Source organism: Amblyomma americanum, chromosome 4, assembly GCF_052857255.1.
Source record: "Amblyomma americanum isolate KBUSLIRL-KWMA chromosome 4, ASM5285725v1, whole genome shotgun sequence".
Lineage (NCBI taxonomy): Eukaryota > Metazoa > Arthropoda > Arachnida > Ixodida > Ixodidae > Amblyomma > Amblyomma americanum.
The window spans coordinates 67,052,812-67,075,537 of record NC_135500.1 but is presented as its reverse complement, the minus strand read 5'-3'; the positions used below and the strand labels follow the sequence as shown (position 1 = coordinate 67,075,537).

Sequence of the window (22,726 nt, the reverse complement as noted above, 5' to 3'; positions counted from 1 at the left end):
AAAGAAAGAGCCGAACGACTCCTCGAGTCCAGGATCCAGCTTCTGAATGAGCCCGTCCGCGGTTACGTGGAAGAGATGAAGCCCCTCTTCCGCCGCGCCGACCCCGAGATGACCGAGGAAAAGAAAGTTCCGTTTTTAATGCGCGGCGTAAAGGAACAGCTCTTTGGCAGCCTCATCCGCCAGCCGCCAAAAACAGTCGACGAATTCATGCAAGAAGCCTGCACGATCGAAAAGGCCCTCGACGTTCCAGCGCGACAGTACAACCTCCTTTCTTCTGTTTGTGAAATGTGTCCGCACACCACGACGACCACCAGCGACAGCTTGCGGGAAGTGATCCGCGAAATCGTCCGCTAGGAGCTACGCTGATTACTGCCATCTTCCCCACAGCCACAAGCAGTGACTCTCATTGATGTGGCACGGGAAGAAGTGCAACAGGCACTTGGCACCCCCGACGGCCTCAGAATCCCAGGCCATTACCTACGCCGCTGCAGTACGCGCTCCTCAGCACCAACGGCAACCCCTACGTACTCTCAGAGATGAACGACTTGTTCCCGAACGCTGCCCCCGCCCGCCCAGCCTACGATCGACGCTCTAGCCCCAGGAAATGCGACGCCTGGAGAGAGAGAGAAAAACTTTATTGTTGGAGAGGAAGTCGGGGCACGCCCCTGGGTCTCCTCACGACCCCACTGCACTCAAGTATTTATGTCCCTAAGGTCCATAACACTGGCAGCCCGGCCGGTGGCGATTGTCTGCACGGCCGGGTCCTCCGAGCGCAGAAGGGTCTCCCAGTCCTCCCAGGTCTTGAGGTCCTCTAGGCCGCGCGGGGGAGGGTACGCCGGGCAGAGGGAGAGGATGTGGAGGGAAGAGCCTGGAGGACTTCCGACAACTGGCCGTTGTGCTTCCATTGCGGTGAGGCTGGCCATATTCTTCGTCACTGCCCGTACCGACGTATCGGTCTACGAGGATTTGCCGTCAACGCCCCACGACCGCGCTAAGGACAACGTCCGCAGGAAATCGACGAGTACCTGTGCCGAGAGCAGTACACGCCGAACCGCCTTTCGCGCTCACCATCGCCGTCAATCTTGCGCTTTGCGTCGCCAGGCCGCAGCTACGCAGCCGCGGTACGTAGGTCTCCTAGCCCCCGCAGGGGTAACTAAACACAGCAACCTCTGGAGGTGAGGTTAAGACTTCGAGCAGTACCAGACGCCATCAAGTCGTCTGGCCTACGAAGAGCTGCTGTTTCTGGGTCACATCGTTAGCAAGGAGGTAGTATGCCCAGATCCGCAGAAAACAGCTCCTATTGAACAGTTTCCACCGCCGGCCGATAAGAAAGCAGTGGGCAGGTTTCTCGGACTGTGCGCATATTACCGACGATTTGGGAAAAAACTTTTCGCGCAGCGCCGAGCCCTTGGAAAAACTTACGAATGCAGGTGTGCCATTTAAATGGGAAGCCCTGAATGCAGAAGCCTTCAAAGCACTTCAGCGTCGTTTACAGTCTCCACGGATCCTCGTGCATTTTGATGAAACCGCCGATACTGAAGTTCATACCGACGCAAGCAGCGTGGGCCTAGGCGCCGCCCTTGTTCAAAGAAGCGACGGGCTGGAGAAAGTCATCGCATACGCTAGCCGTTCCGTTTCCAAGGACGAGACTAACTATTCGATTACTGAGGAGTGCCTTGCCATCATCTGGGCTACGTCGAAATTCTGCCCCTACCTGTACGGACGATCGTTCAATGTAGTCGGCGATCACCACGCGCTGTGCTGATTTGCCAATTCGAAAGACCCTTCTGGCCGCCTCGCTCGATGGAGTCGGCGCCCCTAGGAGTTTGACGTCACCGGCGTTTACAAGTCCGGACGCAAACACTCTGACGCCGCTTGCCTCTGACGAGCCCCTGTAGATGCGCCGCCGCCGGACGACGATGAGGACGCCTTCCTGGGACCGATCAGCTCCAGCTCTTTTGCCCAGCAGCAGCGTTCGGACCCCGACCTAAAACGCCTCATCGAGTACTTGGAAGCCAAAGTTACTTCGCCCCCCGCTTCATTCGAGCGATGACTGTTTTCTTCTGTGTACAGAATGATGTCCTCGTGAAGAAGAACTTCGCATCGAACAAAACAGCCTACGTCCTTGCCGTCGCCGCCACCAGAGCCATCCGGTGCGAGAGACTTGTTCTGCTGCGCGGCCACCTTGCCGTCGACCCGTTTGTCCGCCGAGACATTAGGCTGCGGCTTGACACTGGGCCGCCGCACTTGGGCCGTTTTCGCCGGCGGCTCCTCCACGCTGGTTACTGTCGCCTTGTGTCCATCGCCACCGGTCTGGTCGTGGGGTCGCTTAGCTGGTGCGGTGACGCTAGTCGCGTGTGCGCTGCCCTTGTCTGTGTTATCCGCGCTCCTTGACGGTTCGGCGCCCTTGGGAGCCAGAGAACTGGCGTTATCATTCGACTTACTTCCTTCGGTAGCAGAAATTTCTTTTACTTCCGCCTCTCTAGTTGCGTCGTTGTCCTTGGCGTCATCGCTGCCCGGTATTGAAGTGCCCGCCATCGCTTGACCCTTTCCGGCTAACTCAGTGTCTTTCGCCCCATCCTCTGCCTCAACGGCGTCTATGGTCAAATCAGCCGAATTGTCCGTGAATGTGGCCCTGTAGGTGTCGCGTGCGTGCGAACGCGCTCGACACCATTGTGGCCGAACCGCCGGCATTTCTTGCACCGGGGCACCTTGCACTCGCGGCGGACATGTCCTATGCCTCGGCAACGCAGGCATTGCATTGGGCGCCCAGGCGCGACAACGAGGGTCATTTACCCGCCGACGCGTACCTGATGAGGCAGGTCGTCCACTTTCATACCAGGTTTCATTTTCAGAAGAATGCTCTTCGTTGTGGAGCCCTTCTCCTTGACTCCTTGCACACGCCATCGCTCCCGCGTCACCTCCGTCACCTTTCCATACCCCGTTCGGACATCGTCATCGGGTACGCCGTGCAGCAACCAGTGGAGCCGCAACTTTAGCTGCGGGTCCTCGGGGTCGATGATTAGACAGCGGTGGTCTTTCACCTTGAGCTTCTTCAGCGCAACTAATTTCTTCGCACCATCCGCAGAGCCGAACGTCACCGCCCAAACGTGGTTGATATGGTACGCACCCAACGCCACCACCTCGGGGAGCGCGCCAACGTTGGCGAGAGCATACCTGAAGTCTTCGACCCTGTACGGTCGCATTCGCAAATCAGCGTGCAAAAAAAAAGCTCTGTTGAGAACAACGCGTTATGTAGGCAAAGTCGGCCGAATAATCTGATAATCTTCTTCAGTATCTCGTATTCTGTTGCCGCGGCCGGTAATGGCCGCTATCACTGCTCCGCTGGAGCCCACGATTCTGCGTCCGTACACGCTGGTGACCGGAAGTAGAATGAATCATACCCCTAGACCAACGAGCCGAGGTGCTGAATCGGCAATAGCTAACCGACTTTCTATGCGCTATGGGGCTACGAAAAAACAAAGTTAAGTTGCGCATGAAGAAACGTGCGCAAAAAAATGAATAGCTGCGAGTCAGTGGGCGTAACGAATGCAGAATGATGGCGGCCAGAATATGGAATGTCGCGACCAATACTCGGCGTAGCAAAAAGGGAGAGTGGGCTCGTCCGGGATTTGAACCCGGGACCTCTCGCACCCTAAGCGAGAATCACACCCCTAGACCAACGAGCCTTTTTTTTTGCTTTATTTCCGACTAGGCAAGAAAAACAAATACAACACATTAAAGGGTGCTATCGGAACAAAGACAGCACTCAGAGGTTAAAACCGTTTCAGGGAAACAAGTTCATTTAACAGAGTGTACCATTCTGGTTTGTCAGCTTTTCCTTTATACATATCTCTCAGGTAAGCAATACTCGACAAATACTTTCTAGCAGGTCGCATATTTTCATCTGCATGATGGACATCCATTCGTGTCTTTCATACACCATGCAGTACCAACAGCATGAACAAATCATACGGTGCACCGTCTTCGTTATCAACTGGCAAAAAACGGATGCCATACGACGTATTGGAAGGTCTTTCTTTAGCGTCCTTTGCAGGATGTCCCAAAGAAAGACTGCATCCCAACAGTCCAAGAATATATGGCCTACAGTTTCTGGCTTGCGAAATACTAAACAGTTTGTGCCCCATGGGACGTATATCCCCTTCTGTTCCAACCATGGCTTCACGGGGAGTGTGCCACTATGTAAGTGGAAAAAGAAAGTGATCACCGATGGGCGCACGGCCATCTTCTTCACCCTTTTAAGAACATCACCAACCTGACCATCACCATTCAGTATGGGACAAGTGGGCACTGGTAACATCAAATCTTAAAGGTCCGTATAGAGCCGCCTGCGATTTACACCCCTAAGGTACTGCATCGAGAAACGCACTGTAAATATTTGAAAGGCTCCAACCACTTCACGCAAATACCCCTGGACACCTCGACGATGAAGCCCTTGCGCACAAACAGGAAATTCGGGTAAAAAGTTTCGCAGCCGCACTTGCATCACTGTCATCAAAAAGGGATCTTTTTGGTCTCGGAGGAAAATTAATCTCGAGACAACTTGCCTTAAAAACAAATGTACAAGACCCAAACCACCGTTCTGCACAGAGCGAAGCAAGTTTGTCCGGCTCGTGCGCTCCCATGTTGATCCCCACACAAACGCAGCTAACATTCCGTGTAGCTTCTGAACACACATTCTTGTCATGAACATCGCCTGCAGCACGTACCATGCTTTCGCGACAAGGAAAAGGTTACATACTGAAAAATTCCTGCCACCCCATTTAGTTGTTTTCGAACGGACATGTTCAGTTTCTTCTTGCCAATACTGTGTCGCGTCCTTGTAGTGCTGAATTGGGAGGCCTAGATAGTTTGTAGGCACGCCTGACCACTGAACATTTTGAAATAAGGAAGGAGTGTCTTCCCACTCCCCCTGCCAGGAACCCAGGCATTTGTTCCAGTTTATAACACTGCCGGTACATCGGCAGTAAGATGTGGCATCGTTCAGGGCCTCCTTGACACTTTCTTTGTCCTTGCAAATAATAGCAATATCATCAGCATACGAAAGCACCTTCACTTCTGTTGACATTAACTGGAAGCCTTTAACCCTTTCATTGTACAGCACTTTCAAGCAAAACAGCTTCAGTACTAAGGCTTTCATTTGGGCTAGTTGGTTGTAGCTGTGAAACATTGACTAGCGCATACACAGGCAGGACACACGCTAGCCTTGCAACTCACATCACACTTCTCTTTCGCCCTCTTCCAGGAGCACAGTGCGGCAACCATTGATCCCACAGAAGTTCAGATGCCCACTGAGCTTCCGCAACCACGACTTGAAGACTTGCACAACGTCCTGGGGATTATACAGTACCGTTGCCGCTTGAATGCGTAGACACATGTGAAGGAAGCGCACCTGCCTCCACAGTTCAGATCGAAGAATCTTGGTCATCCTGATGGCATGACCCACCGAAGGCCGAAAGGGTGCGAAGAGTCGAAGAACCTTCTTCGATCTGAACTGTGGAGGCAGGTGCGCTTCCTTCACATGTGTCTACGCATTCAAGCGGCAACGGTACTGTCTAATCCCCGGGACGGTGTGCAAGTCTTCAGGTCGTGGTTGCGGGAAGCTCAGCGGGCATCTGAACTTCTGTCGGATCAATGGTTGCAGGCACTGTGCTCCTGGAAGAGGGCGAAAGAGAAGTGTGATGTGAGTTGCAGACTAGCGTGTGTCCTGTCTCTGACTTTACTTTGGTCCCTGTCTGTGTATGCGCTAGTCAGTATGTTTCACGGCTCCAGATAGCAAATAGCAAGGGGGATAAGGGGCACCCTTGTGGAGGGTGAACCACATTTATTGGACGTCCCGGTATCCGCGGCTGGTGAGCCGGCGGAGCGGAGTGTTGACGTGGCTGGCTGGCCGGGCTGGTTGATGAGAGCGTTCTCTGATGCGCGAGGCAGATCTTCATCAGCGCCGCTGGCGGTGCCAGCGCCGCTACACATGCCCCCCCCCCCATCCCCCCCTAGCGCGATGCGAAATAAAAGAGAAAAAAAAACAGTATGTAAAAGTTTGTACAGGTTCTCAAGTCCAGGACACAGTTAACTTCGTGAAGGCCGGGTCAGAGCTGGGGAAGGCTGTCATGTGTAAGAAAAGAGCTCAGGCGGTCGAGCCTGGCTGCCTCGCAAAGGGCGAGGGGAGCCAAAAGATGAAGATGACGGAAGCACAAGGCGGGAAAACTCATCGAGGAATGGGGGGCGAGCTAGGCGTTCTTCAGTCGGACAGCCGACTGGTGGGGCCGGCGGTTGGGGGGCAGTTTTGCGCTGGCTCAGTTGGTGCGGACGAAGATGTGGCGTGGGGAAGACAGAAGTGGAGCCGATGCCTCGGCCGCGGGCAATGGCGAAACAACGGCGGATGGCACTGAGCGTGAGGTCTGCGGCGTGAGGCACGTGCTGCCTTGTTAGGTTGTAGTCGAAACGGGCGACGGGGTGTACCGGATGGCTGCAAAAGTGAGCTCACCGTGGCGTTGGGACCGGTTGTTGGGGGCACAAGAAGCAAATCCGGGGAGTATTTGTAGTAATGGGAAAGATACGGTAGGGCCGAGTCCATAGAAGGTGTTGGGTGGGGCACGCTGCAATGCATCGCTAGCATGCCACCACCTGCTAAGGCTGTCGCGTCTGTCGCGGAGGCACAGGGACTGGAAAAAGGCGGCAGGTGGGCAGAGATGTGCGGCAGGCGTTTCAGGTGGCGCGTTAGGCGCGACAAGGCCCTGAGGAGGCGTCCATGCGTGCCGCGCGACAGGAAGGGCAGTTGAGCTCACTGTGGTGGGGCTTGAGGTAGCAGGCGAACTTGGGACCAGAAGCGAATTGAGGCCCGGGTCGATAGAGGGTGCTGCCGGTGATGGCCCAAGGGCAGGCGCCACAGCTGGGAAGCAGGGCTGGACAGGAAGAACCGAGGGACGGGAGCTCGCAGGTGGATGACCGTCCGTAGGGGCCGTTGGAGCAATCTTGTCAGAGACGGGGGTGTAGTACGAGACAGCTGGGTGCGAAGGTGGGCAAGACACCAACGCGTGGTCACGTGGCACTTGCCGAACAGTGGATGGGTGCTCATTCGGTGGCGGCGACAGTGTAGAGACCGGTGTCTGGAGGGGCGCCGACGGAGGAGCGGTCGGGGGAAAAGCCGGAACAGCTCGGGTAGGGAATGCGGCTAGGGTGGTGGGTCCAGTGGCGCCGCAGTGGAGTCGGGAACAGGAGCGTAGAGAGTCGGTGGAAGCTCCAAGCCAAAATACGCCGTCAGGCCCTTCTTGAAATCGGCGTATATGTCGGCGCCGGGAGGCGGCAACCGCAGCTGTGCTAGGAGACCGGGTGAGAGTTCGCGGCTGGCGTGCTGATAACGCAGCAGCTGGCTGGACACGTTTTTGATATGGAAGTGCGTGTCCAGCAGCGCCAGCCACAAAACGGGGTCCCTGGAGTAAAAAGCGGGCAGGCCGGACAGCCGAGGAAGGTAGGGGCGCTGATATGGCTGAAGAAGCTCACCGGATGTGATGGGAGGTGCGTACATGGCGGCGAGAGGCTGCCGAAAGCCGAGTGCGAACTGCGGCCGTGCAGCGGCAAAGCCAAGTGGAGAAGCAGGAGCGCAGAGCCGCCGGAGCGGATTGTTGACGTGACTGGCTGAAGCGCAGAGCCGGTGGGAGCGGCGTTGCGTGCGTCGGGGCTGTCGTCCGGTGTCACCAGAATGTGGAATGTGAACCACATTTATTGTACGTCCCGGTAGCCGCGGCTGGTGAGCCGGCGGAGCGGGTTGTTGACGTGGCTGGCTGGCCGGACTGGTTGATGAGAGCGTTCTCTGATGCGCAAGGCAGATATTCATCAGCGCCGCTGGCGATGCCAGCGCCGCTACACCCTTACCTGACAGAGGAATGGATTTCGATACTAACAGTGAGTTCTTTGTTGACTACAATATTGGCGAAACACCCCTCGTATGCCATTCTGACACCATCCGAAATCACTGAGCCCCAAGTTTACATATTCAAATCTGCTGAATAGTGTTTCGTGATGGACGCGATCGAAAGCTTTTTCAAGATCCACCTGTAACACAGCTGCGCGCATTGAGAAAACGTCGCAACACTCTAAAATGCTGCTCATAATGTGAATGTTAGTGGTTATTGACCTTCCTTTGATGCCACAAGTCTGGTGTGGTTCCACAACATCTTTGATGACAGTTTGCAATATCCTGGCTAGCACCTTCATATAGATTTTATAATCCACGTTCGTTAACGTTATAGGTCTGAAAGACGAAACCAGTTGCTGCTTCTCGCGATCATTACTCCTAGGAATTAGTACTATATGCGCTCGCCGGAAAGACGGTGGCAGCTCTTTCTTTTCGTACGCCTCCATTAAAACATCGTATAATGCCTCTGCGACTTCTTCACGGAACCACTTATAGAAAGCCGCGCTCAAACCGTCTGGACCAGGCGTCTGGCCCGGACTAAGATCATCTATGGCTTTTTTCAATTTCTTGGATCGTAATTGGGACCTCTAGAAATGATTTCTTTTCTTCTTTGAGTTTTGGCATGAGCGACAAAAACGTGCTTTCAAAACCCTCTGCCAGTTCTTTTTTTTTTGCTGAACCCAATAATTCGCCGTAGTGTTCGACAAAGGCCCTTTTAATCATTTCCTTGTCTAAGGTGGCTGCATTTTCGAACATTATCTTTAGGATATCATTTTTCGCTGCATAGCTCTTTTCATCCGCAAGTGGCCGCTTCGGTGGCATTTCACAAACCCAAAGCTTTTCTGCCCGTGCCCGTATAACTGCTCCCTTGTACTTATCATTGCCTAGCACTTCCAGCTGCCTACGAACTTTTCTGATTTCTTTACTGCGAAGTCACTGCTGTGCACATTCTTGACTGAGTAACAAATCCAGCTGGCATTGTAATTGCTTCTCTGCCTGTTTTCTTTTGTGTTGTTTCGCGGTACTGTATTCGATTGCGCTTATCTTAACGTTTTCTTTGAAACACTCCCACGCGCAAACAAAAATATTAGCCCCACTTGTCAGTACTTCTCGTATGCTATCTTGTGTCTTACTAACGAAGGTCTCGTCTTCGAGAAATTTGTTATTCATCTTCTAAGGATGCCAGTTAAAACGCGAATTCCTTTGTTTTGTACCTAATGTAAACATAACCAGGCTATGGCCACCGAATGATACGTGTTTCACCATGTAATAGGTGCACAGTGGCACGAGGGCGATGGATATGTAAGCCCTATCAAGTCTAGCGTGAAAATCGCGCTGGAAATGAGTGTACTGTGGCAGACTAGAATTCGATAACAGCAAACCTACATCCTGTAACTTTTGCTCTGTGGCCAACGTGTTCAAGTAAAGAGCGCTGTGGTCGCGCACAGGTTGCCTCCTTGCCCTATCTTCAGGCATACAAACATAATTAAAGTCACCGAGTAAAACAAAATGTCGCTCTGCACTGACATGGGGCACAAGTTCCTCAAAGAAAACTCCGCTCTTGTTGCTTGTTCGGGGCATATATACAGATCACTCGCCATTTCATCTGAGCAAAGAAAAAAAATCGCAAACATTAGACGACCACTTGCGTCTGCTTTTACACACTCTACAACAATATCAGTGGAGTTTCGCATCAAAAGCAAAATGATCCCAGAAGTGCCAACGGCATGACTCACTCAGATATCATAGCGGGATAGAAAAGCTGACAACATGCTGTCAGTTCGCTCTTCAGATTCTACTTTTGTCTCTTGTATAGCTGCAATGTCGATGTCAATTTCTAGTAGAAGGCGACTTAATTGATACTGCCGCCAGTTTGTGGCTAGCCCTCTCACGTTAAGCGTTGCTATACGTAATGCTGCATCTTTTTTCCCCTCCATCTTTTCTTTTTAAAGCAGATTGTACCGCCTATTATTTACTTTGTGAACAAGGAGGCGACGTGCAGAAACGTCGCTGAACTCACAAGAGTCTATGGTTGCACTGACTAGGCAACTTGAAAGGCGATGCTGCCTGTTGTCCGTCGATGCTCCCGCTGCACGCGAAGGCATCCAGGTGCACGCGGTCGACGGAATTACGGAGGCGGCTTGGCCGCCTGCCGCGGGTCGGGCGAGACGGTAGGCCGCGGTTTGAAAGACGAACGCCTCACTCCAGTAGTTATCGCCGGTGGTTCTTCAGCGCCTTCAGGAGTACACAGTGCATCGGAATTTTTTTCTCACGGTCGCTTTCCAGCCTAACTGCTACTTGCAGCCACGGAGATCACCATATCCTCCTACTGACTTTCAGCGTTCTCCGAAGCCTCGTTAGGACGGGCGGCGGCGTCTTCCAACACAGCAGCCTTCTCATCGGGCAATCCGTCTTGCGGGACAATGGATGCAGGCTCGAGCCTCCCGCTCCCCTCTTCGACACTAGTTGAATGGGGCGGCAGAGTCTCCAAAACTTTGTCTACCTTTCCCGTCGCTGCTTCTTTGGCATCAATTTCGTCCATCACAAGCTCGGACGCTGCTTCGCTAGAAGAGCGCCTGGTCACGCTGGCATGCGTTCGCGCACACTCACTCTCTTCACGCCCGAAACGAAAGCACGCTCCACACCACGGAATTTTGCATTCACACCGAACATCACCATTGAGATGAGACGGCAGCGCAAGCAGAGGGGGGCCCTGCCTGGTACCACAACCAGGGCCAATTCACCGGCGATGCTCACCTGATGCAGCAAATGGTCCAGAAAGAGACACCAGGCGCGTTGTCGACCCTTTATCGGTGACGCCTTGTACGCGCCAACGCTCAGCCTTGACCTCAGTAACTTTTCCGTACGGTACAAAGGCCGCTCGCACGTCTTCATCTGGCACTCCGGGAAGCAACCAGTAACTTTTCCGTACGGCACAAGGCCGCTCGCACGTCTTCATCTGGCACTCCGGGAAGCAACCAGTGAATCTTCATTCGAACATCTTGGTTTGCTGGATCAATTATCAAACACCGACGTTCCTTGACTTGAATTTCACCAGCGGCGAGCATCTTCTTTACAGCGTGAGCACTGTCGAAAGTCACCGCCCAGACGTGACTCATCCGATACGCCCCCAAGGCGGTTACGTCAGAGAGAAACTTGAGGTGAGCCAACGCGTCACGGAAACCGACGCGATACGGTCGTGCACGGACGTCAGCGTGAAGAAAACTGTATTAAACACTATACGACCTGTAGGCAAACTTGGTAGGAAGATCTCGTACTCGTTGTCAGTTTCAAAAAACCTGTTTCCGCGGCCAGACATGGCCGCTGTAGCCGCTCCTACGGAGCCCCTCATCACACGTTCGTACGCTGCGGCGGCGGGAAGTGGAATCCCCTAGGCCAACGAGCCGACGCGCTGAATCAGCAATAGCTAACCGACTTTCCATGCGCTACGGGGCTACGAAAAAAGGAACAAGGTTACGTTGCGCATGAAGAAGCGTGCGCAAAGAAAAAGCTGCGAGTCAGTGCGCTTAACGAATGGCGAAGGATGGCGGCCAGGATATGGAATGCCGCGGCAAGTTGTCGGCGTAGCAAAAAGGGAGAGTGGGCTCGTCCGGGATTTGAAACCGGGACCTCTCGCACCCTAAGCGAGAATCTTCTCTTTTTCTTTATTGCCTAATTTGACATAGAAACAAAAGAATTTTCACATAAATGTTAAAACAGCGACAGCGACACGTTGGCCATCACGAAAGGTTTAAAATCTCTTCAAACAGATAAGTTCGTCTAGAGAGGTAATCCACTCAGGTGGATCGTGTAGTGCCCTGTGTGCTTTTTTTTTCTTTATTGCCTGGCTTTGGCATTGCACAAGAACGACTAGAACAAAATTACAGGACACAATGAACACATGCTATTGGTACAGTCAGCGTGCCAAGGGCTGGCTTCGTGACATTAAAATTCTTTTAGGGACATCAAAGGCTCCACGCTTGACAACCACTCCGGAACATCGCCATCAACTCTGACCCTCTCTACAAACCGATGCACAGTTTCACGAAAATAAATTCGTGCTGGCCGTGCGTCGGGATCACAGTAATATCCTGCCATTCGCGAGCGCCAAATACTCTGGAGGCCCATTAGCATTATAAAATCAAATGGTACTCCATCTTCGTTATCAATGGAAAGATACCGTATTCTATGGGGGTGAAGTGGAAATTGTTTCTTTATCGTCCTTTGGAATACGTCCCAAAAAGTAAGCCCCTTCCCAACAATGCATTAAAACGTGGTATATCGTTTCTGGTTGCATGCACATAAGGCAGTTAGGACCCCACGAAACAAATAAGCCCTTATCCTGTAAAAACATTGACTGATAACGTTCCAGTGTGCAACTTGAAAAAGAAAGTTTCAACCTTTGGCTCGACCTGCATTCTCTTTAGCCTCTTTACTACATTCCTTCAAATGCCTCCACTGTACAAGGCCCTGTACATGGGTTCCGGCAGAAAAACTTCACATAAATCCTTATACAGCTTCTTATTGCTCACTGTAGATAAATATTCGTTGAAAAACCTAGTTGAGAGAAACCGCACACTAGCGACTTCTCTAAAGTACCCAAAAATTCCGCCCGACATCGTTTCGGTTGCAACAACAAAGTCAGGCAGCGCCCGCCCGAGCCTTACTTGGCACGCGGTGCGCAAAAACGGATCACTGACATCACGCAGAAACAAATCTATTAACAATCTGCCGCAAGAAAACGAGCCCCAGGCCCACTCCACCATACTTAACTCTTCTAAATAAATTCGTCTGGCTGCACCTTCCCCATTGCGCAGCCCACACAAAAACAGCAAAAATTCGATGTAGCTTCTGTATGTTGGTTCATCCACAATGCAACGCTTGCATCACATACCGCACCCTGCTGATAAAGAAAAGATCTCACACGGTGGCTCTGGCGAAAATTGATAAGCCTGTTCCCGTCCATCCTTCTGCTTGTCACGCACGTCCTGGGTCTGCGATTTCCAATATGTCTCGCTATCGCGATAGCTTTCTAGCAGTACTCCCAGGTACTTCGTTGAGGTCTTCACCTAGGGTACGTTTGCAAAGTGGTCAGGCGTCGTTTGCCATGCTCCGTGCCAGAGCCCCAATGACTTAGACCAGTTCACTCTGCTGCGTGAGGTTTTGCAGAATTCTGCGACATATTCAACGGTCTCAGTTACACTTGCGCGATTAACTGAAAAAACCGCAAATCATCCGCATATGCCAGCAGCTTGACTTCCGCCGCTTGCAGCCGAAAACCAGTGATCCTCTCGTTTCCAATGATGTTTAAACACAGCGTCTCAATATAAGTGGAAAACAGAAGAGGGCTGAGGGGGCAACCTTGACGCACCGAACGCTGCAGGAAAATGGGGGCCCCCAGGCTCTGGTTAACAATAAATCTTGTCGTGCAGTTCCGATACGCCAAGGCGACTCCCTCCCGGATACCAGAACCAACATTCACGTAATCGATAATGCACAGCAAAATTTTATACGCGACACAGTCGAACGCCTTTTCGAGGTCAAGCTGCAAGATGGCAACACGACTATTCGTAAGGTCACAACACTCGAGCACACATCTTGCCTTGTGTATGTTAGTAAGAATAGACCGGCCCTTTATCCCACACGTTTGATGGGGGCCAACAATTCGCTGGATTACACACTGTAACCGTTGCGCCAACACCTTCATGTAAATTTTGTAATCCACGTTTGTGAGTGCAATTGGCCTGTACCCTGTTACTTGTCGTAACTTGTCAGCTTCATCAGTTTTTGGGATTAGGACAGTGCGTGATTTGCCAAAAGACAGAGGCAATTCATCTACGTCGTAAGCTTCATTAAAGACGGTTGTCAACACAGGCGCGATTCTGCTCTTAAATGCTTTGTAAAACGCCGCACTTAACCCGTCTGGTCCTGGTGATTTCCGAGAATTTAAATTGTCTATTGCAGCTTCAACCTCTGATTGCGAGTTCTAACCCGTTTGTCTGCACGTCGCTAATTCGCGGCATCGCCCCCAGAAACCTGTCCTTAAACGCGTTCCTGTCTGAGTCATGTAATGCGAAGAGCGCCTGATAGTACTCAAAACACGCACGCTGTATATGTTTGTTTTCGTCTGATAAGATGCCACCCCATTCAATGCTGTCAATGTGATTTCGCCGTGCATGGGCCTTTTCAATGCCCAAGGCTCGTTTCGTTGGCGTCTCCCCTGCAGCAACATCTTCCGCTCTGGCCCGCACCAACGCTCCGCGATATCGGTCCTCTTATATTAGTTGAATTTTTTGTTTTATTTTCCTGATGTCATCGATCCATTTACCAGGCACTTCACATTTCTTTTCGAGCAGTTTTGCAAGCATACGCCTTAGATTGCGTTCGTTTAGTTTCTCTTCGTACGCAATGGCACTAGACCGTACGACTGCTTTAATTTTAAGCTGTTCTTCGCAAAGTTCCCACGGTTGCCATATTTTCAGTGAACTACTTGGCTATATTTTGCTGATTTCTCCAAATACTGCGTGGTTGAAGTCATTGTCCTTAATGAGCTTGTTATTTATTTTCCACAGATCCCAACTAGAAGCACTGCCCCATTTTTTCGCTCCTATCCCACATTCTAGTAAACAGTTGTCCGAAAAAGACACCGGCACTACATGGTAACTGTTGCATTTTGGAATCACGTCAAGCGATACATAAATGCGGTCAAGATGAGCATGGCTTGTCCTTTGAAAGTGTGTGCACTTCACACCGCTCGCGCCTTGCATACACTCCGCCACATCCTCAAGGTTCCATTTGTCTATGATTTGCGACAGTATCTTCGTACTTGCGTCCCTGAACACCCTTGCACTGATCTTATCGCAGCCGTTCAGGATGCAGTTGAAGTCGCCCATGATGATAAGCTGTTTCACGAAACAAAGACGCTGTTCAACACTTTGAAAAAACGCGGCCCTTTCGTCGGCAACATTTGGGGCATACACACAGACAACGCGCCACTCAGCGTTATTCGATGTAAAATCGACAGCGACGCATCGACCTGAAGGGCACGAGAAATGATCGTGCGCGACAAGACCCGGCAACTTCTTTACAAAAAGGACGCTACCAGCAGATGTACCAATCGCATGGCTTACAACAGTGCAGAATCTAGACGTGAAATGTCGCATCATGCTCCCGGTCTCTTCCTCCCAGTCTAATTTTGTCTCCTGCACAGCCAGTAGGTCGATATCGTGCTCCGTTAAAAGCCGGCACACTTCGCTTTGCTTTTTCTTTCCTGCCAAGCCCCTAACATTGAGTGTGGCTACTTTCAACGGGGTTACAGAAGCCATTTTCGCACAGAGTGAAGAGGCCAAGAGCATGGTGCTTACAACTGCCATCTAGCACATGGCTAGACGCCGTTGTTGCTACCGGAGCCATCTGGTGCAGTCCCCTGACCTTGCCGCGGGGCTGCCTTATCGCCGGCACGCTTGTCCGCCAAAAAGTTTCGTGTAGGTCTGAGGGAAGACCGTTGGGACTGAGCAGTTCTTGCTTGCGGCTCCTCACCACTGGAAGCGGCCGCCTTGTCCCATTGGTTGCCGGTCAGTGCATGAGGGCGCTTGGCTGAGGCGGACCCGCTCGCTGAACGGGCGCTGCTCTGGTCCTGCTGTTTCTCGCTGTTCATTGGCTCGGCGTCCTTCGTTGCTGGGAAGCTCTCCCCGTTTGTCGACGCGTTCGCCTGACTCACGAGTAATTCTTGCTCTTCACCTTGCTTCCCCTCGTTGCCCTCTTCACTAGCGTCTCCGCTGGGAGGCCCCGAAATATCGGTCGTCCCAGTGGCCTTGCCAAATTCCTCGGCTCTTTTTGCCGCCTCCTCCGCCTCGACGGCATCCATCAGAAGCTCTGGCGTATCGTCTCTCGATACTGCACCGGTAGCCACCGTGTATGTGCGAACACACTCACTATCGTCGTGGCCGTAACGCCTGCATTTAGAGCACCGGGGTACCTTGAATTCACGTCGAACGTGACCCGTGCCACGGCCCCGTAGGCGCTGCATAGGCCGCCCAGGCACCACAACAAGGGCCAGCTCCCCGGCGACGCGTAACTGGTGTGGCAGGTCGTCAACTTTCATGCCGGGTTTCAGTTTCAGGAGTACGGTTCTGGTTGTAGACCCCTTCTCATTGACGCCTGAAACACGCCAACGCTCCCCGGTCATTTCCCTTACGTTCCCAAATGCCGCAAGTGCCGTCCGAATGACGTCGTAGTTTCACCTGTTGGTCGGCAGGATCGATAATAATGCAGCGCCGTCCTTTAACTTCCAGTTCCTTGAACGCTGCCAGCTTCTTCGTTGCTTCGATACTGTTGAGCGTGACCGACCAAATATAGTTGACCTCATACGCCCCCAACGCCACAACGTCGGGGAGCGCACCGGCATTGGCGAGAGCGTCGCGGAAATCCTCGACCCTGTAGGGCCTAACTTGCACGTCACCGTGCAAAAAACGGTGTTGAACACAACACGACCGGTAGGCAACGTAGGCAAAACAACTTCGTAGTCCTAGTCTTCTTTATCTTCAATCCTGTTTCCGCGGCCCGCGACGGCCGTATCGCCGCCCCGCCGGAGCTCTTAATCCTGCGTCCGCACCGAACGGTAGCCGGAAGCAGAATGAGTGCCCTGTATGCTTCTATAAGGAGCACCACACTTTCAATGAAGTTTTCGCGCACAGGACGTGCATTGATATCTGCATGTCGAGCTTGCATCCTCGTTTTCCACAGGCTGTGGAGGTCCAGGAGCATGATTAAATTGAAAGGAATGCCCTCACTCTCAACTGGTAGAAACCGTTTCCCATATGGGTCTAAAGGAAGTTCTTTTTTCAGTGTTCTCTGGAGGACGTCCCAATGAAAGATTGGGTCCCAACAGTCCAGAAAGACGTGCTCTATTGTTTCAGGCTTCTTGCAAAAAAGGCAGTTTGTTGTCCATGGAATGAAAATACCGTTTTCATGCAACCAAGTTTTAACTGGTAGTGTGTTGGAATGTTACTTAAAGAAGAAAGTTTTAACTCAGGGTCTAACTGGCATCCTTTTAACACGTTTTAAGACATCTTGTCCAGGGCCTCCACGGTTGCGGTAAACGGTACATTGGCAATGGAATCATCACATCCACAAGATCCTTATAGAGTTTCCGTTTACACACATTGGTCAAGTAGTCAATTGAAAAACGCGCGTGCAACATTCTGTACGACAGGACAACTTCGCGCATGCAACCTGTCACTGCGCCACCAATATTCTCACTAGAAGAGAATATTCTCACTAGAAGAGACCACAAACTGAGGGAGCATTTTTCGCAGTCTTGCCTGGACGACTGTCCGCAAGAAAGCGTCTCGCTGGTCGCGAATAAAAAAAATAGCGTGAAACAACCTGTGGCAAAAATAAATGCACAAGCCCCAACCCACCAGCCTTTACAGTAAGAAACAAATTTGTTCTGCGACATTTTTCCCATGTTGATGACCACATGAAAACTGCAAAGACGCGGTTGATTTTCTGGCTGCTAACCCGAGCAGCGGAAATTACATTCATGACGTACCATATCTTGGCAACAAGGAACACATTACACACATAGGCACGCGAAAACATTGACAGGGGCTTGCCTTGCCACCCTCTCGCCTTCTCTCTCACCCTCTCCGCTTCGTTGCCCCAGTAGTGGGTGGGATCACGGTATGAATGGAGTGGCACGCCCAGATACTGAGTCGGCAAGTTCGACCATTGCAAATGTGAAAAGTGCTGAGGTGTGACGTCCCAGTCGCCGTGCCAAAACCCTACTCTTTTCCCAGTTCACTTTGCAGCCTGTCTGTTGACAGAATTTTTTCACAATAGTGGTAGTTTCTTGAACACTTTCTCCGTTCGAACAAAATACCGCAATGTCATCTGCGTAGGCTAGTATCTTCACATGCGCTGACTGTAGCTAAAACCACTTATACGGTCGTTATTTATGATCGCCAATTATAGAGGCTCGAGATAGGCTGCAAACAATAAGGATGACAGGGCAGCCTTGTCTTACTGACGATATCACGCGAATACTATCAGTGAGCTCCCCATTAACAATAATTCTTGTCGCACAGTTCGCATACGCCATTCTAACGCCCTCCAAAATGACGAGGCCAACGTTTGAGAGTTGTAATAACAGAAACAGGGCGTCATGCGAAACCCGGTCGAAGGCTTTGGCGAGGTCCAGTTCCATCATTGCCACATGGGCACCAAGCACGTCACAGCATTCAAAAACTGTCCGTACAACGCGTACGTTTTTTGCGATGCTGCGGCCTTTGATGCCGCACTTCTGGTGTGGCCCAACTAGATTTGCTATCACACTTTGTAGCCTTCTGGCCAGTACTTTCATGAATATTTCGTAATCCACGTTGGTGAGGCTTATCGGACGATAAGAGCCGAACAACAAGCGTTTTTCTGGATCCTCAGACTTTGGAATTAAAACGATTAGCGAGCTGGTAAATGACAGAGGAACTTGCTTACGCTCATACGCTTCGGCTAGCACTCTGAGCAGAATGTGGGCGACCGGGAGCTTAAATGCTTTGTAGAATGCAGCGCTTAAGGCCATGAGGTCCTGGCGACTTTCCTATTGGCAGTTCGGCTATTGCTTGTTCAATTTCAGCCAAAGTAAAGGGTTTCTCGAGACATGTTTTTACATTATCGAGTTTTGGCATTTGGTGCAGAAAGTCAGTCAGGAAGTCGTCTTTCACTTCGCGCCTGCGGCCAAGCAATTCCTTGTAGTGTTCTACAATCACGTTTTTGATCTCAGCGGGTTCACTAGTGACCATGCCTCCGTTATTAGTTTGCCTTATTTCTTTTTGATTCGAGTATCTTTTCTCGTCGGACAGCGCGTTTTGTTGGCGTCTCTCCTGCCCAGAGTTTTTCAGACCTTGCCCGGATCAGGGCTTCCTTGTACCTATCAGTGTCAAGGAATTCAATCTGCCGTTTCGCGTCTTTTATTTCTCTCGTGTACATTCCTGGATGAAAGCTATCCATGCTAAGCAAAAAATCGAGTTCTTTGTGCATTTCGTTCTTGTTTTGCTTCTGAGCATATCTAAGTGTACTGGCATTTTCGATCGCCATAATATTTACTCGCTGCTTCAGCTCCTCCCATTACTGCATAACTGAAGGGCTGCGCTGAAAGTAGTTTTCAAGATCTTTCGTGGTCACTTTTACAAAATTTTTGTTTTCTATAAGTTTCGCGTTGAACTTCCACACATGCCAGTCAAATTGTGACTTCTTTTGTATTTTGCCGAAAGTTGCAATAACAAAACAATGGTCACTGAACCTTACGGGTATAAATTAATACCCAGAGCACAGTGGAACAAGTTCAAGTGAGATGTACAGTACTCACGGATTGAAATAGGACACTCGGAGCGCGTGGCCGTCGCTGCATGCAGCGCCGATCGTGGATGCTCATGGAACCAAGGTGCTGCATTGTGGTATAGCGCGAGGGGGAGAACATCTACAAATCAGATTTGCTCCTTCCGGTCGCCAAGGAGCCGGTCTGTAGTTTACCACACTGCTTGCGTGGCGCTGCAAGGCTTGCGCGCCTTCGTCTGCCGACCGAAATGGTTCGGCGGTGCGCACTGCCCGTTTTGCGGCGTCGTCTGCTGGCGCATCTGCGCGAGCAGACGACGCTCTCGTTACACGCCTTTTGGCGATGCGGCACGCATGCTGTGCAATTAAGAGACGGGATTCAGCTACGAGATAGCGCCTTATGTGCCTTTGTAGACATGATTAACATCTGCACAAACGACTAGCTTATTTCATGCGAACACCTGTGGAGTAGCCGACGAGAAACTGCCTTCTTTATTTCAGCCTTGAAATGATAACTCCCAGCATTGTTGGTCGTACTGACGTCAGCAGCAACCGAGCCACATGTAGCTATATATAGCGAACACAAGACGCCCCTCCGTTTCAGACACGAGCAGCACTGCCAGGCATACCCATCTCGGAACGGATGCAGATTGTGACTGTCTGCAGCAGGTTTACCACAGCAAAAAATCGCCGATTTGACTGGACGCCCCCGCTCGTCGGTGAGCAGGATTGTGCGGGCTTTCAGGACGGATGCTCGCTTGACAAATCTGCCCAGAGGACACCGACCGAAGGTGACGACCGACTCTGACGACGAGCGTATAGTTGGAGCAGCGAGACGAAACCCGAAGGTGACGGCGAAAGAAATTCGAAACGACCTGGGGCTCACAGCCAGCACACAAGTAGTACGCGAGCGCCTTCACATGGGTGGCCTTCGTAGTTGTGTGGCGGCGATTAAGCCCTTCATCTCTTCAGAAAACAGGATCAAAAGGCTGCTGTTTGCACAGGAGCATCGGTCCTGGACCGTGGAAGACTGGCAGAATGTCATTTTTACGGACGAGAGCACGTTTACATCAAAATGGGACCAGCGGCAGCGAGCGTGGAGGACACGAAACACGAGGTAGGTGGACTCCTTGACAAATTCGGGGGTTACACAGCTTCTCTAAAAAAATCCGCCAACGTTTGTATTTCTTTACATTTCCATAGCGCATGATAGATTGGATAGATGGTATGTGGGGGCTAGGTATGCGTTTTCATCAACTACGTTTTATATTCCGTGCACTCCGCTACAGCGAGGAGAGAGCGCATGGCGAAAAACTTTTCAACAGCGCCTTCTTTCGTGCGTTGGACGCAACCTGTTCGTAGAAATTGTCACTAAAGGCAATGCATTCTGCCAACATTCAAGAGCAGGACCCCCTATAGTCGCGGTTATCAATCGCAGTGAAGTAAAATAATCTCTTGTGTTCTTTCCGCTTCCTTCACCCAGGTTCGACGCCCCCAATCTGCATCGTGTTGCAAGCAGCGGTCGATGTAGCGTCAACGTGTGGGGGTGTATTTCCAAAGACGGCTTGGGTCCGCTTGTACGCCTGGACGGCCGCTTTAATGCCGCAGCATACTTAGACCTCCTCGACACCGTCCTCATGCCGTACGCCTTGGATGGCCCATTTAAGGACGGCTTGTTGTACTTCCAGCACGACCAGAGCCCAGTTCACACCGCAGCTCTCGTGACTCGCCTGCTGGAAGACAGGTGTGTGATGGTGTTGAACTGGCCTCCGCAAGGTGCGGTCATGAATATTATTGAGAACGTATGGGCTGAAATAAAGAAGGCCCTGTCTCGTCGGCCGCTCCACAGGTGTTCTTCGGACAACCTGTGGGCGGCTGTTCAAGAAGGATGGGAGAAGCTAGCGCGTTCTTCTTTGGCCGAGAGCCTCTACGAAAGCTTGCCACGCAGAATGGCCGCCGTACTCGCTGCTGGGGCGAACGAACAAAATACTGAGACTTCTTTTAAATGTTGCACGAGGGCAGGCCTGTGGCTGCTTCTTTTCTTTTTTTTTCTCGTTACAAAACGGACGAAATAAAGTTTTTCTTTTGTGAATGTCTACGAAGGCACGTAAGGCACTATCTCGTAGCTGAATCCTGTCTTAATTGCACAGCATGCGTGCCGCATCGCCAAAATGCGTGTAACAAGAGCGTCGTCTGCTCGCGCAGATGCGCCAGCAGACGACGCCGCAAAACGGGCAGTGCGCACCGCCGAACCATTTCGGTCGGCAGACGAAGGCGCGCAAGCCTTGCAGCGCCACGCAGGCAGTGTGGTAAACTATAGGCCGGCTCGTTGGCGACCGGAAGGAGCAATTCTGCTTTGTAGATGTTCTCCCCCTCGCGCTATACCACAATGCAGCACCTTGGTTCCATGAGCATCCACGGGCGGCGCTGCATGCAGCGACGGCCACGCGCTCCGAGTGTCCTATTTCAATCCGTGAGTACTGTACATTCTGTCCAGTCTGGCGTGGCTATCACGTTGAAAATGAGTGTATCTGGGGCGAGCATTGCAAGCGTACAAATTACCGATGTCTTCAAGGTTACAGTCACCGACAAAAGAATTAAGGGGCTGAGCGCTTTTATCTCTCACCCGCGAAGATTTTGAGCGGTCCTGATCAAAACAAACGCAATTGAAGTCGCCTAACAGGATTAAAATATTGTCGCAATTTAGATGCGTTTCAAGGCCTTCAAAAAAGATTCTGCGCTCAGTCTCGGGATTCGTAGCATAAACACAGACAACACGCCAACTTAGATTCGAAAACCAAAAATCAACAAGTAGGCGACCACTTTCGAAAACAGCAACAGAAACAACATTAATACCTAAACTTTGCCGAATATAAAGAGCGCAGACACCCGACGTGCCGACAGAATGGCAAACGCATATGTTATACAAAGAACGAAATGAGGACACCATGCGATCAGTTTGCTCCGCGCTCTCGATCTTAGTTTCTTGGAGGCCTCTTCTGCATCAGCCTCATCCATGTATAGCTCGCACGACCTGTCACCATTCCGAGGGCCGGTTACACTGGCATAAGTGCGAGGATACTGGCCTTCCTCGTGACCGAACCGTCGGCAGGTTCCGCAGCGAGGAATGCGACACTCACGCCGAATATGGCCTGTGCCGCGGCAGCGCAGGCAAAGCGGAGCCCTGCCAGGCCCAACCACAAGAGCCAACTCGCCCGCTGACGCTCACCTGGTGCGGAAGGTCATCAAGCTGGACACCAGCATTCAACTTAAGGGTCACAAGCCTCGTTGTTGAGCTCTTGTCGGAGACGCCCAGTGCTCGCCACCTCTCCCTTGAAATGTCGGTCACCTTCCCGAATGCTGCGAAGGCGAGCCGCAGATCGTCGTCCGGTACACTGTGAAGGATCCAGTGAAGCTTCATCCGGACATCTCGATTGGCAGGATCAATGAAAAGAC

At 51.6% G+C, this 22,726-nt stretch overlaps 1 non-coding gene and 1 pseudogene across 1 annotated transcript; both read right to left on the bottom strand.

Annotated features, from left to right (window-relative positions):
* Positions 1 to 3,617: 3,617 nt before the first annotated feature.
* TRNAP-AGG (transfer RNA proline (anticodon AGG)) lies at positions 3,618 to 3,689 on the bottom strand. Its single transcript has one exon. It is a non-coding gene; the product is annotated as a tRNA-Pro (tRNA).
* Positions 3,690 to 3,776: 87 nt separating this feature from the next.
* LOC144130151 (uncharacterized) lies at positions 3,777 to 5,089 on the bottom strand (annotated as a pseudogene).
* Positions 5,090 to 22,726: the final 17,637 nt, after the last annotated feature.